This window comes from Leptosomus discolor, chromosome 19, assembly GCF_034619465.1.
Source record: "Leptosomus discolor isolate bLepDis1 chromosome 19, bLepDis1.hap2, whole genome shotgun sequence".
Taxonomy (NCBI): domain Eukaryota; kingdom Metazoa; phylum Chordata; class Aves; order Leptosomiformes; family Leptosomidae; genus Leptosomus; species Leptosomus discolor.
The window spans coordinates 1811616-1826984 of NC_141409.1; positions in this window are offsets into that span (position 1 = coordinate 1811616).

Consider the following 15369-nt stretch of genomic DNA (forward strand, 5'->3'; position numbering starts at 1 on the left):
TCGGATCAGGCAGGGCACATGAAAGAGGTTACAGGGCCACAGCTTTACCCCTGCTCTGACCCAAGGACAGGCAACCAAGGAACATCTCATCATGGGACGCAGCTGCTGCGACCTGCCTGGAGGCTTTTGCTTTGGGACGCTCACCGCCCCTGACAGCCAGCACCATCTCAAATGCAGCTGTGCCCGGCGCCCTCCCGGCCGGGCTGCACCCAGGCGCCTTGCACTGGCACAAGGGAAGAGGTTCATGCAGCAGGAGGGGACAGGACTCGCATCAACCACACTCAGCGCTGCTAAAGCCACCCCACTCTGGCTGTGTCACTGAAGGCACTACCTTCCCACAGGGATGATTCATCCAGATTCTGCAAGGATCTCTCTCTCTGCTGTGCAAAACAGCCCAGCTTTGGCAGGGCTTGGGGCACGGGTGCAGCACTGCAAGGCACCGGCACAAGCTAGTGGGAGGGTGCAGCAAAGGGCTTTTATTGCCCGAGGTCATGCTCAGCATGCAGAGCCGCAGAGCCAGAGGGCAGACACAGGAGGTGCTGCAGCTCCAGGCCAAGCAAGTGGTGCTTCACAATCAGTCAGCAAGACACAGAGGAGCTCCTCCACATCCCACACAACTGGCCAGGACATCAGGGGATGCTGACAGAGTCTGACGGATCCTGCTGACCCTAAGCCACCAACAAAACAGGGAGGAAGACTGGCAAAAGAGTCACCCTGAGCATCGGACCCATCTTTGCGGATGCGCTCTCAGGGTTTATCCACTCCTGCCCCCAATGCTGGGACACAGGTTCATCCTCTTCTGTTGTGTGGATGGTGAAACAGCAACGCAAGCCACAACCTCATCCCAGAGTGCTGGTCACTCACCGGAGGAGCTGTGGTGAGCACCCCCAACTGCTGCTCCAGCCATCAGAGACACACCCAGCAGACTCCGAAAGGCTCTCCCTCCACTTTAGCATCCTTCAGTAATGAAAGAAAGAGAAACCTTTCCTGGGCAGAGCAGTACACCAGCAGGTGCCCTGATCCCCAGCTACCTTGGAGCCCCTCCTGCCTGCAGGGTGACCCTGGCAGGGGCCAAACAGGTCCCCTCAGGCAAGGCAGGGTGCCTGGGGCTGCCTCTTCCACAGTGGATGGTTTCCTTTTCAGAGGCCTCTCTGTTCAGCGCTTTTCCCACGTACCATCTCCTCCCGCCATGACCTAGTTCAACAATTGCCTCTTTGTCCAGTAAAGAATCCCTGTGGCATCCCCAGCACGCCGGGAACGGCCCCTCGCATTATGCCAATGAATGGGAGCTGAGTCTTTATTTTCTTCTTATAAATACGGCTATTTGTCCCCAGATTAGTGCTGACACGTAGGCTGGGGGAGAAAACGGCCTTGCAAAATGCCAAGATTTATTTGAAGGCTTCCTAGGAGCCAGGGAGGGAAAGGGAGAGGGTGAGAGAAGGATGGAGAGCGGGAAGGGCAGTCTCGGGGGACAGCCTGCAGCCCCAGGCAGCAGGGCAGGCTGTATCCTTGCGTCACCAGCAAGGCTTAGAGCACCGAAAGCCATGCTTTTGTCTGAGCAGGCAAAGCGTGGGGGCCACTGCCTGTATCCCCAATGCTCCCAGCTCAAATTCAGCCCACGGCAGAGGAGACCAGGCTTGGGCACAGGAGGAGGCTTCACCCCTTCAAGGCTGCCCTCCCTGCAGGGAGAGGAGAGATGGAGCCACTGGCTTCCACCACCCTCTGGGGCCGCTGCCCATGTCCCCAAGCTTAGAGCTGCACCTGCAGTGAGCAAGGAGCTTCCTCTGATCACAGCAACCAACACAAACCTCCCAGCTGCCCAGGGTGGCAAGAAGCACCAAGGAAGCAGCTCACGGGCAGCTGGGAAACGTTTGGATGCCGTGAGCTGTCATTGCAGGGAACCCACTCCTTACTGGATTAAAACCATGAAATTAGCAGTCATTTTGAAAAGCAGACCTGAAGCACTGTCTTCCTCTGGGCTTTCCTCATCTGCAGACATCAGAGAGGCACCCATATGCCACAGGGAAGAGTCTGGTTCCATAGCAGGGCTCTGCCCATGCTTGCTGCCACGCCATGGGCTCAGCGAGGCTCCAGCAGCTGCCAGGGCTGGCAGAGAGGCTGTAACCAGCCCTGTGTATGCACCGCGAAAGCAATCACACAGCCAAAAGCATGGCTCCAGCCCCACTGCCATGGCCAGCTCCAGCACGGGGAAGCAGGCAGACGGGGTGTTTATTCCCTCTGTTCAGCAATGCAGCACCCATGGCTTCCAAGTAAGCCACCACCCACCCAGCAGATTGACTGTCCCAGACCCATGCACAGCTGGACACCGCCTCAAGCATCTGCCCAGGCCCAGGCTCTGCTGTGAGGATGCAAACCCCAGGCTTCAAACCCCTCTTCTAGACATCAAACTTTCCTGAAAAAAAGGGGAAGAACAGACCCTTCCTCCCCTCACCCACGAGATAGCCAACCTGCCTTCCCTGCCACTGTTTCCAGGACTTTTCTTCCCATCATCAGGAAAGCAGAGTGCTTCTCCCCAGCCTCCTCTGCCAGTAAGCAGGAGGCTACAGCAGCCCCAGGGACCTCCCTGGACCAGGAAGCCCAGTGCCTGATGGCTGGAGCCTTGCCCTGCAGAGCAGCATATAAAAGCTTATCTAGGGCCTACTAACATGTCATGCTGTCATGGTTTGAGCCTACCCAGCTGGCTCCAAAAGCCCCCGCAGCCACTCACTCACCCCTATCCGTCCCTCAAGGGATGGGGAGGCGAAAAATACAACCAAAAGGGCTTGAGGTTCGAGACCCAAGACAGGGAGGGCCCACTCACCAGTTATGGGCACGGGCAACAGACAGACTTAACCTGGGGATAACAACATACATTTAATACAAACCACCACCACCATCAAGGGTAACAAGAGATACAATCAGGTCTTAAAACCAACCCAGCTTCCTCTCACCCCTCCACTCTTTCCGGGCTCAGCTCTGCTCCCTCTTCCCCCCAGCAGCGCAGGGGCAGGGAATGGGGGTCCCAGCCCAGCTGGCACAAGGGGTCTCCCTGCTCCTTCCCCCGCAGGCAGAGGGGCCCTCGCAGCCCTCCCCTGCCCCACCGCGGGGTCCCTCTCCCGGCAGACATTCCCCCGCCCACCGCCCCAACGCGAGTCCTTCCCGCGGGGCCGCAGCTCCCCAGAACCCCCCAGCGCGGGGCCCTCCCGGGGCTGCCGCCCTCCCACCGACGGGCGGCTCCAGCGCGGGCTGCCTCGGAGCCACGGCCTGCTCCGGGCCCGGCCCCTGCTCCGGCCCGGGGCCCTCCGCGGGCTGCAGGGCGACCTCTGGGCCGCCGCTGGGCTCCAGGGGTTCGGCCGCCATCGTACCGCGGGCCGCAGGGGCACCTTTGCTCCGGCACAGCCGCCCTCTGCCCCCTCACTGACCCAGGTGTCCGCAGGGCTGTCTCTCCCCCATCCCCCTTCGCTCACTAACACAAACCAAAACTAAGAGAGGCAAGCAACGGTTTCTTTCACTCTTAAATAGTTATTCCCAGAGGTGCCATTGGCTTGGCCTTGGCCAGAGGTGGGTCCGAAATTGGAGCCGGGGGAGCTTCTCAAAGCCTCTCACAGGAGCCACCTCTGCAGGCCCCTCCCCTGCTACCAAAACCGCGCCAAAATCCGACCAGACACCAAACCACCACACGTGCAAAAACCTGCTGTGAACGAGACCACTGTAAACAAGGTATCTTTGCCAGGACAGCAGGGTGCCAGCGCTGGGGTGCAGAAAGAGGGGAACCCACCCTCCTGGTGGGGAAGGGGCAAGCACTGACTGTGCATGTGTGCACACACGGGTGTAGGATTCGGCCTTGGGGGGATCAGGTATGTAATAGGTAACATATTGTGCTTTGTTCATTAAACCTGTATGGGAGGGTATGGACGATTTCTGTATGGAAAATTTATGTATGGAAGATTTATGTGCTCGCAAGGCTTGATAGCTTAACTGAAGGACATTCGGCAAAATAAACAAGACCCGTAGCTGAGGGGAGTTGAGTAATCACATTTTTGCAAAAGTTCACCCACAGGGCAACGAGGAAGACCTTCAGCCTTCATCCTTACGACTACCAGGAGGCAGAGAAAGACCCCCTAGCAACACAATGCACAGGCGCAGAAAGCAGCAGAAGTATATGTGGTACAAGGAAGTAGAAGAGTATAAAAACCAAGGACTCCAGGGGGAAAGGCGCGAGCCTTTGGTGGAGCGAGGACTCCCCGGCCGCCCAGCACTGTTTGCTTGCTATCGCTTGCTTGAATTTAATAAAACTTGAATTGGATTTTAGCTAACTCTGTCCAGTCAATTATTCGGACGAGCTAACACATAACAAGGTACAGAAGGATGTTTAGAAATCTGGAGGTGCTTATCAACATTTTGTAAGCGCCTCAGCACCAGGGGTTACCTGTTGTGTTGCCGATAATGATCCCGATGCTGCACTGACAGACTGCTGTTTAGACCTCATCAACCAATCAGTAAATCACTCCAGTCCCACGCGGTTTAAACCACAGGAGTCAAGTGGTTTTCTCCCGCAGCACATGCCGGGGGGGGGGGGGGGGGGGAGGGTGTATGGGCAACGTTCCCTGCAGCTCCCCATCCTGCCCTGCCTGTACTTGGCTCGCAGGGGGCTGGACGAGCGCTCCCCAGTCCCAGATGAAAACACGGAGCAAATCCAGATCACAATGGTAACATTAGATGAGATCATCTGTCTAAGCCAGATGAACAAAACACCTCAGCAGAGTTACTCAGCATCTGTCTCGGTCAACAGAAATGGACTTTCTTCTATTCTGGCTTTTTAGAATAGACACCAACAAACCTTCTTGTAACATAAGGAAAATGCAGTTGGTCAAGCAAAACCAAAATGGATTTGCAGACCAGTACTATGTTGCAGATCCCTAAAAATATGTCACTGGTATTTTTGAGTTCTTGACCCACAAAAAAAAAAAAGGAAAAAGTATTTCCCTTATACTCCCAGCCTAGGGAGGAGACTAAAGACAGACCACAGCTCCCACTGCTCAGCAAGAGGATGATTTCCCACAGACAAAACAGTGACGTTCACCAGTGTGAGGATGTCAGGAACAGCCCTGCAGCAAATAGCTCCCAGCATCAATGAGGACCAGCTGGCTTTCCCTGGATGCTGTAGTTACGCAAGTTAGCAATTAGCTTGTCGTAGACATACTCATATACATACTCATATACATGAGAACATCTAGTCTAAGCGTGGCTGTTTCCCCTCAAGCTAACCCAAATATATTTGTTCTCCCCAGTCAAAAAGACAATTTTGTGTTCTAAAACAAATATAATAAAACAGAATCAGGAAGGCAAATGCCTCTCTCCACAGGAAGGCAAGTTAAAGTAAATTCTGCAGCAGGGATACTTGCATTTCATTTGAGCATGAACACGTTTTTCATAAAATTAAATAATAAATACAGCCTGGAAAGTAAGACTTAAAAAGCTCAGGGTAAGTTACTGGGAGGATAAATCATTTCCACTTTGCAAATTCAAGTGTTTATTATGCTGTGGTCAACAAGGACATCTGTGAGCCACAGACCTGGACGAAATCCTGTGCTCCTGGGACGGTATCATGCTCACAGGGCTGGGATCATACCCTGGATTGCAATCCCAGCTTTGATTTAGCTGCTCTGATTTCAAACCTATCCCTTGCCAGGTAAGAAAGAAGCCTTAGGGAAGATCTAAAATCTGGGAAATCTGCTTCACCAGGAGATTTAAACACAAAGGAAAGTCATGAGAGAACTGATAGCTAAAGTATCCTTTTGCTGGGGGAAAATGCCAAGTAATAGGGACAGGGGCATTATAAGATCCAGCAAATGGGAATTCAGGTGATCCAAGAGGACAGCAAGTTCTTGGCACAGGTAAGTATAGGTCTTTGTTATAACTGGCCACCATGTGGCATAAATCCCCTTCGAAATCTGAAAAACTCCACACACGTTATGCTGAGAGAGCACCTAAGTGTTGGAAAACCTGATCAGAACACAGTCTTTATTCCACCTAACTTACAGACAAGATGCATGTTATACAGAAAACAACCTAACCAAAAAGCATAAAGTTTCCAGATGAAGATCTATGGCTGATGTTACATACAAGGGAGAGACAAGCTCTTAAGATCTTCTGGCCCTAAAAATCAGTATTTCCCCAAGGCTTTCAAGTAAGAGATTACTTTTCTCTAACTTTAGCTTTAGCAATGAACATTTCTGAAGACAAGTGGAGAGGTACCAACTCCTCCAGCAACTGTTGCCCCCTCCCCACAGGACAAGTCTACAGGGGAATGAAGACACAGCTGGTCCTCTCCTCATCCAAAGAGCCCTGATCTCCAGGTCCCTTGTGCCCACACCCAGTGAACTGAGTCCCACTCAAAATAGCTTTCACAAAACTGATAGACTTGTCAGGCCATGGTGCATAAAGACATTTAGGCCGCTGAGATGCAGTTTGGCTTCTAGCAGGGTTAAGGACAGTCAGGCACCTAAATCTTCCAAGAAGAACTTGGCTGTTCTGCACTAAGTTTTGGGCAAGTTTCACCCAACCACCTGTGAAGGTCTCTGTGCAGAGTCCTCACTGGTAACGCTCCCCATGCACAGAAAGTGCCACTGCGCTGCCTGCCTGATGGGAAATGACTGGGGGTTTTGAAGGAAGAGAAACAAGACAAGAACAAGTGAAAACACACTCTCCAGGGCAGTCAGCCAAGAAGGCTTTGTGTTGGCTCACCTTGCAGAACGGATGGTGATCGACAAGGCACAAGAATTCGAGATGGAAAGGTGCAGAAAAGAGTAAGGAAAAAAAAACAGTTGTAACAACTCAGCAGTCACAAGCCTAATCCCACACATTCACTGTCTCTGTTCCCTTTGCTACACTCTTCATGCATTTTCTGTGATTTTTATTTTAATTCTGAAGACTCATGGCACAAGACCCCTAACTGATGTCATATGGCACTTATTTCATGAGCATATATAAACCTCATTTTCCCCTGATAGTTAATTGACGCTATACAAATGAAAAAGCAGAGTAGGGCACGTGGGTGTTTAAAAGGAAGCTCAGTGTGTGGGAACTGTCAAGCATTTGAGCTGGCTAGAACAACCCCAGCCCACCCTCTCGATCGAGAAAAACACATTAGGATGAGAAAAGATACCGTGACCGTACTGCTGAAATGTTTGAGGAATCATCTGATAGTGATTACTGTAACTTGCTTCTTGTCACAGCCCAGAGACAAAGGCTGGAGGCTGTGGAGGGATCGGAGAGGGAGGTGGGGGCCATACTGCCAAACAGCCCGTGAAGGGCTGGTCTCCTTGCAAACCCAAATGTGCTCTACGGCAGATGAAAGCCATGCCCTTTATCTTTGGAGTTTCCAATTTAAGATAAATCTTAAATCTCAACCACTCTGTGTTGTTCCCAGAAGCCAAGGGATTATTTTTAGCTCAATGACTGTTCTCAGTGCAGATGGCCAGAGTCCTAAGCTAGAATGAAGGCTCAGGCTGCCTGCCACGCACTGCTGGCAGATCACCCCACAGTGAATGAGCCTCTCTGTCCATTTCTTCTCAAATGCCAAGAGGCAGTAACAGCACTTTGCTGGCTTTGCAAGACATTCTGGTATCTCAGCACAGGAAACCCCATCTGCCACAACCAGCATCACTCCTCATCGGGGAGAACATGGTTTCCTGCCCCTCGGGTCCTCTCCTGCACATCTGGCTTGGTCTCCCAAAGCATTTGCTACCTGTATCCATAAGAACACACTGGGCTGGAGATGGCCGCAGGCGGGTGCAGTGGCAGCTCACCACAGCAGTAACACCTTGCACTAACAGTGCTCTACATGTTCAATAAGATTCTGGAGTGGAACATGGTCTTTGCCAGCTGTTTCTGAGTAATGCAAAAGTTCCCCTGCTGAGCTTCCCACACAAGGTCTCACCTCATCTGGGAAGTAGTTTTCCTCCTAAACCTGGACTATTTCTTTTCAAATCACTGGACATCCCTCGGTTCCTGCCAGTTCTTACAACAGCCACAAAAAACACAGAATAGAAACAGCACCAAATGCCCTGAAAGCACTTTATTTAGGGGATGCTTAGGGGGCATCAACTGGGCTTTGCCCTTTGGGACCCAGATGGGGAGAAACTTGATTTTACACATGGAGATGCCTCGAAGTCACAGAACTGCCGCAGCACCATTTCAGAGAGGACCCAGTGGACCCGAGACCCATGCTCCAGCCTTATCTAAAGACAAGCGGTTGAGTTGGGTGAAGAAGATAGCTAACGGGGACCTACCTCCTGTTGACTGGTATATCAACAGACTCCCAGTGAATCACTGAAAGAATAGCCCAATGGGTCCTTGTGGAATCCTCCAACACTGTGGTGCTGGTTGCTGTTGGGGACAGAGACAGCCTCAAGGGACCACGAACCCCTGCTCTTCTGAGGCTTTTCCTAGGAAAACACCAACCACGAATTACACGTTTTAAGGACTGTGAAATCTGTAGGTGGGCAGAAACCAGTCACCTCTGTAACCATGCTGCTCCATGAAATTATTCATGTACCGCACAGAAAAATCCTGCAGAAGCGGCACAGCCCAGTGAGTAAGGAGCTGACTCAGACCCATGGGCCATAGCCCCAGCCAGCATCTCCTTGGCATCACCTCTCCTCCTCCTTCCTCTTCTTGGCTTTTCTCAGCCCTTCAGGACAGAGACCAGCTCTTAACTTGCACAGAGGTTGCAAAATGGGGCAAGTGCTACCAGAGCTAGAGGCTCATGAGGAACAGCTGCCCCAGAGACAACCATTTCCCACTGTTTCTCCCTCTCGTCGTGACCCCAAGCACAGTGGAAAGTCTGGCCTGGAACCCCCTGAGCACAAGGACCCTGTACTTGGGCTGGGGATGAAGGCCACGGTACTGCCTAGCTAAAAGCATCCTGCCCAGCTGCCCGCCTGCCTTGCGACGCAGGAGGTATGCTAGCCACCACCACGTCTGCTTTGATACACAGTCTGACTGCTTTAATTAGGCATCAATTCAGCTGAAAACCATTTTTGCAGGGTTAATTCTCAGCTGGATGAGTCCTCGAAGTGCCTCACCACCAGAACCAGGAGGTGGACCTGCCCTCCCCTTTGCAGCCTGGACTCGCACTGGGCAAGTGCTCTCATCTACCGCAGTGTTAGTCCGGAGCAAAGGGGGCCACAGCTCTGAAGCTGAGGATGGGGATGTTTCCTGGCCTGGTCCACACTCAGGCAGGGCAGAGCAGCCTCGGACAGAGCCCCTCAGAGGCTGGATCAATGCAGAGCCAGCACAGCCCAGCTGCAGGGTCTTTATAGAGCTTCTTTTCCTGATCAATGCAAAAGCACCCTGTGCCAGGGTACTGCACCCACCCCAGCTCTTTGCTGACATTCACCCAAAGCCTATGTGCATCAGGATGGAGAGGAAGGCACAGCCCTGCGGGACATGTTGCTGCCCTGTTTCCACAGGAAAGCCACACTCTGCAGTGTCCTGCAGCCAAGATGGGAGGTGGAAAGCAACTGACACAGCACAGGGCATCCTTGGCTCTGGGGCTGGACCAGGGGCTTTCGCACCAGCTGTAGCCAGCCAGGGAAGGAGCATCTGCTGTGCCCCTTTTCTGACTCCAAACAACCCACTTACAAATCATCACTCCCTACCACCTCTGGGATGCAGCAATGCAGGATGGAAGGTGGTACATTTTCCAGACATCTCAGGGGCTTGATCAGTTTAAGGGAGAGTAAATCAACCCCTGGCTCATCAGCCATGAAGAGCACTCATTCATCACCTGCATGTCCCATTCAGCACTGTCAGGTGAGCAAAGTTTCTCATTTTAAGTCCAGACTGCCCAAAGAGGACCACTATCACCACGGGCCCACCTCTCACACCACAGCACCAAGCACCAGCACAAGGCACTGCTCAGCATTTAAACAGAGTGCAAATGGGAATCAGAACAAGCTCTCTGAACTGCTCCATGCCGTTCTTTGGCAGGACGCAGACACAGCAGAGGGTTCAGTAGAAACAATAACACAAGAAACAACTGCAGCAGCTGTCCTGAAACAGGGCACCTGAAATAAGACATGGCCCATTCAGGATCCTGTGCGTTGGGGCTGCCAGGAGGTTTGAAGCTACCAACAGAAGAGTGAGGGCTGTGTGTGTTAGAAGTCTGAGCATTACACTGGTTGGAGAGGGGGGATGCTGCTCTGCCCTGCAGGGCTCAGAGAGTGCTGACAAAGGGCTCCTGATGGTGGGAGCACAGCCATGGGTGCACCCAAGTCTCCAGGGCAGAGGAAGCGAGTTTTGGGCTGTGCTCCAACACTCAGCCACAGGGATGGTGCCCACCTGCCCCTGGGACCCAAAAGGACCTGGGCAAGGTGGGACACACCCCGTGCCCTGCCAGCAGTGCTGAGGACATCACAGAAGGATAACCCAGGAGGTGGGATCGGTCTTCCTTGGGAAATGCTGGTCTTCCTCCAGCAACTATTAAAACCACCAGGGACATCCACTTGGACCAGGCACCCCACTTGCAGAGAACCAAACCTGGTGGGAGGTGACTCTGGGCCCCAAATACCCTCAAGGCTCCAGGCCTTAGTTAGCCCTTCTGCTGATAGCAGCCATTTGGGTGGAGAGCAACAGCAGCTGAGAGACACCTGAGGTAAACAACTTGAGAATTAAACCAAAGCAAAATCAGTCTTTAATTTAAGGGCCACCCCCATTCTGGCAGAGGACAGTCCCTCAGCTGAGGGAGCACTGCCTGCTGTTGTTGCCCGCGGGCTTCGCAGATGCACCAGCCATCTGCCAGAAGCATCAGCATGCAGGGAAAGCCAGAGAGCGGTGGCAATGCTTTTTTAACTCGGGCTCACACCAATGAATAACCCACTGGATCTGGTCACAACAGAGCTGTATTAAACAGCCTCGCTGCATGTCCCTCCCTCGCTCCACCATCACAGCTTCCCACCCTTGCCCTGATGCCCTTCCCAGTTTAGTGATACTTGGGCTCTGCTTCGTCTTCCGAGCTCTGCAAGATTTAAGGCAAACCCAAAGCATCATCCTCCTGTTAAGCAGAAATCATTCATTCTGTTCCCTTCCTAAAGAGACCACTTTTCCCCTCTCCACATTTGCAGTTCACAGTTCAAGGAAAAAGCTATGCCAAAGAGCTGCTGAGAGGATGGAAAGCGGCAAGTGGTGGGCACTGGGCATGAAAGCAGGCAGCCCCCCCAGCTGGCTGAATTTTAAAGCCTGCATAATTCAGCAGTGAATTTGACTCATGCTTCCTACTCCTGCTTCCAGGCTAGATGCGTGTGCCTCCCTGAGGCGATGGCTCCAGTGTAACTTTAACTCTTGATCCGCCACGGAGGAAGGGCAAAGCTTCCCCTGGGCTGAGGCGTGCCAAAATATCCACATTCCCCAGCGCTTTCGGCTCGGCTGCCTCCAGAGTGAAGAGGCAGTCACTCAGAACAGGGACCTTACATGCCCCAAATCGCCCTCTGGATGTGTCTCTCTCCCTCCATCATTTACAGAAACCTCTGGGACACTATCCAGATAATTCACAGCCTAATACTCCATGCCCCGTACCCTCTCTGTGCCCCATTTCCCAGTCTGCACAAGGAGGAGAAGATCCCGAGCCCTTGCATGGCCGCGTTCACTCCAGCACCTTTGCAGATACGGAGCCACCCCTGTGCCAGGCAGGGCAGCGCAACGGGGACGAGGTGGTGGTGGGTCCCCAAGCAAGAGGCATTTCAGCAGCAGACCTGAATCCAGCAGAGGACACAGACAGACTGGTAAACCTGGTGTAGGACCTTGCTGGTTCAGAGGGGTCATCCTGGGCAAATTCTGCCCCTTGTAAGCTTAAGAAGCCCCCAGCACATTTCTCCTTGCACATTTTCCACTCTCCAGCCAAAGCAGGACTGTAGTAAATATCCAGCAGATAAAGCTGAAATCCCATTAAAGCATCTCAGACTTCATTTTTCCCAGCAGTGGAAAATTAATCACAGCAGCCCCCCCCATCGACTCCAGCTGGCTTGTCCCCAACGCTAGAGCTATGGTGTTCAGCAGCTAAACAATTGGTCCTTCCAAGCAGCTTAAAACAAATTAATGAAAGACAAAGCATTTGGAGCAAATTTTCTCAACCTTTCACAGATAAGGGGCAGAAAACCCCTTTTCTGCTTCTCAGCCCCCTTCCTGCAAAAAGCTAGAGCACAATTATTTCAACAGGTTTGGTAGACATCGACGTGCTTTGAAGCTCTCTCAACCCTGGGAAAGCCCATTTTCAGACCTGCTTTCATTGCATTATGCAGCTTGTGCACAGAAACAAACCACCCCACCTCACACCATACAGACGAAGTCGGGAGGTGAGGCATCCTCCCAGATTCACCAGCATTGAAGAGGGCTTGTTTCAGCCAGCCCATTTCTCAGTCTCTGCCACCCAAATCTTCCCAGGAGCTGGTGTGACAGCCAATGCTGGCGTTATGGCCAACTGCACACCTCTGCTACCCCAGCTGCACCAACAGGCACACAAGGAGAACACGGGCTTCAAGACTCTGTGCTGTAAGAAACATGACTGAGGCTCCAGGTCTCAGCGGTGGCAAAGGTTTTCAAATGGCAGCCACAGATTAATTCACTTTTTTTTTCCCCCCTGCAACAGATTAATTCATGCTCAGAAAAAAAGCTACTTCAAGAAACAGCTGCTGACCATGGGAGGCCAGCAAGGAAGCACCCCATGGGCACTGGACCTCTCCATCCCATCTGTACACATGGACTAAAATCACGGTAATCCACCTGCGTGAGGTAAGTAGGTAAGAAATAACTGAAAGGCCCTTGCTTTGAGATGGAGGTAACTGGACCCATCTTAGCATGGCAGGCGAGTGCTTTCTCAGAAGTTCAGCATCTCCACAGCACTTTTGGGCACCACATCCCTGCCCTGCACTTGGCCCTCATCCCGGCCCCCTGCAGCCAGGCTGTGTGGATGCAGGGCAGACAGTCCCAGCTCCGACAGCCTCCAGGATACATCCTGCAAGACAGGAGTCCTTCCCAGGTGAGCTCAAATCCTGCTATGTCAGGGCAGGGTTTGTCTGTCTGCCTTGGGGGCAGTACCCCAAGCTGAGTTTCCCTCAAGCATCCAGGGCTGCTCTCCCCCCTCTCCACTCCAAGCCTTCCTCTTGCCACTGCCTGCTGTATGGAATCCACCACTGGCTTATTAAAACCCATATGACTCGTGGGAAGTTGAACTTCAGCTGGCTGACGAGCTGCCCAGCTCTGCTGCACGCCTCAGAAAGTCAGGTTACCCCTGCTAGGGAAACCAATCAATCATTTACCCCCACTAAATCCATTTCTCCATGTAATGCTATATAAACAAGCAGTATTTGCACAACAACACATGTTATAAGAAGCTTCGCAAGGCAAGCAAGCTGTTTCCAAGAGCTCCGCACACATTGTCGTCACAGCCAGCTAATGCTGGGGACACTGAGTGCAGGAAAGTCTCTCCAGGGAACGAGGTATCACTCATCAGCTCCCAAAGCACCAAGGAAAGAGAAATAGATTTGCACTCGAGATGACCATTTTCTTATCAATGTAGCACAGCAGACTGAGCCCCTAAAGCAATCCCAGCTCCCTACAGAGGTTCTCTCATACCAGTCCACTATTGCAAAGCAGGAAGACTTGGCAATCACCAACAGATAAGAAAAGTTAAGTGACTTGCACAAGGCCACATGGGAAGTCAGCGTCAGGGTGGGGTGTCAAGTCTGAGCTGTGAGGGGTGAGAAGGAGCCCCTGTCACCCCTGGGCTCACAGACCCAGCTCTGCTCATTTGCCATCCAGGCTCCCACTTGCAGCTCAGCACAGAAGGGATACAGCGAATAGCTCTCGATGTATGATTTTCCTCTATGAATCTGCACAATAAAGCTTTTGAAACTACACAGGATTTTCACCCCAGAACATACTTTGGCCAGAAGTTGCCCAGCTTGGTAGCCTGGCCTGCTGCACCAGGAGCAAGAATCAGACCTGCTGCGACTGCACACCAGCCCAAGCTGCGCCTCTGGTCCCACCGCCCGCTGCAGCGGGCACTCACATCCCCTAACGTCGCTGCAGAGCCCCCAACCCAGCTCCGGCAGAGCAGCAGGGTGGTGAGCAGACGCCCCAGCTGGCAGGCTCACGCCCACACCAGGTTTGCCCACCGCGATTCGCTTGCTGCCCACTTCCACACCGCAGACGGAGGGCAGCAAAGAGGAATGGCAGCAGCTGAGGAGCAGGAGGCTGGTGAAGATGCAGTTTATGCAGCTTACCTCTCCCAGGACATCAAGGCCCACTCCCACCCCACTGTAACTCCAGCGGCTTCATTAAACTCGCAGCAGTACCGAGCTGACCAGCAGTACTTGCACTTTACCCAATTACAGCTGGCACTGAGGACAGGGAGGAGCACAGCACCGGCCAACCACTTGCTAAATAGCAGCAACACAACACTTGGTGTTTGGTGGCAAGAGATGTACACCTCTAGCCGTCAGCACTCATGTTGAGGATCAGATGGGGTAGCCAAAGCATTTGCTATCAATACTCAAAGTTGAAAGTGGCCTCAGAAACTGTGCTCCAAGTCAAAACACCATGGCCTTACTTTATGTAAAGCCAAGCTACACAAAGTTTTCATTGCAAAATCTGCCCTTGGGGAAGAAGATTATGCAAGACTTCATTTGAACAGTAAGAACGACCCTGAAAGGGTTTTCTTTAAAGGCCCTGATGTTTTAAACTCTGCAGGAAACCACCAGGCTTCCAGTCCCCAGCAGAAGAAAACCAGCTTCTGTGCTCACAAGGCAGACAACAAGCAGCAGTTTTTCCATACAGCAAGAAGTGGAGAGGTGGCAGAAAAATCACAACTTCCCCACTTATGCCCCATGATCTCCAGATAATTTCTGTGCCAGTCCCCAGGTGCAGGTATATTTGAGTGCAGCCTGATGATACCACACACACTCCCGAAAGTTTTGCCAACTGGTGGAGAAAGGTGTTTTGGTTACGAGAGGATCTCCAGCTTCAGCCCATGAGCTTACACGCTGCTTTGGGATCCTTCGAAACATCACTAGAAAGCACCAAACCCGATGATCACAGGACTAGAAACTTAGACAGCAACAGCAGTGTACCAACAGCAGGCATCAGCAGGGGGGACTGCTGAGGGATCCACTGCGCAAGGAGGACCTTGCCTGGTGGACCAGCACAAGAGATGCTGGAAACAAAGCTGCATCTCACCCCACACAACCTCCCTGCCAGGTGTGAGCAGCGACATTCCTGCAAGAGCGCCCATTCCTGGTGGAGTGAGATTCAAGGGGAAAAGGACAAGCAAATACATGCCAGGTACCCTGAGTGACCCAGGCCTGACTC